The sequence below is a fragment of the Corvus brachyrhynchos genome, unplaced genomic scaffold (assembly GCF_000691975.1).
Source record: "Corvus brachyrhynchos isolate BGI_N302 unplaced genomic scaffold, ASM69197v1 scaffold22, whole genome shotgun sequence".
In the NCBI taxonomy this organism is placed as follows: domain Eukaryota; kingdom Metazoa; phylum Chordata; class Aves; order Passeriformes; family Corvidae; genus Corvus; species Corvus brachyrhynchos.
The window spans coordinates 7,937,480-7,938,019 of record NW_008238355.1 but is presented as its reverse complement, the minus strand read 5'-3'; positions in this window follow the sequence as shown (position 1 = coordinate 7,938,019).

Below are 540 nucleotides of genomic sequence, written 5' to 3'. Positions count from 1 at the left end.
ATTTGTTTTTATGGATTATGTTATTTAATATTTTATTTTTAAAAGCGACATGTCAGTTTACTTGTAAATCTCAGTGCTGTCAGGGCAATGAGCTGGGATTCACAACAGAGCTTGGCTATATTTTTTACAGTTGGCCGTGATTTTTAACTCCACTTTCTCACCACCCGGAGGATTTCTTTGATTTTTTTTTTTTTTTTTTTTTTTTTTTTTTTTTTTTTGTGGGGGGGGTGGGGGTGGGGGTGTGAATTAGGTGCAACATTAGCAGTTGTGTATTAAACCCCAGTGCACTTCCTTTTGCTGGGCAAAGAAGAATCAGTGACTGAATATTTAGAATGTTTCAAAGTGTTCCTGATTCTTGCAAGTTGCTGAGATTTAGCAGCTAAAATAGGGTAAATATATTGGCTTCTCTCACCTCATTCCATTATGGGAACATACATAAAAGTTGCAACTACAATATTCAGTCTTTAAACGGCATAATAGTTTAAATTAGCTGTAGTAGCAATACTTAAGAAGCCACTGTGGCTGGGGTGTTGTTGGAGG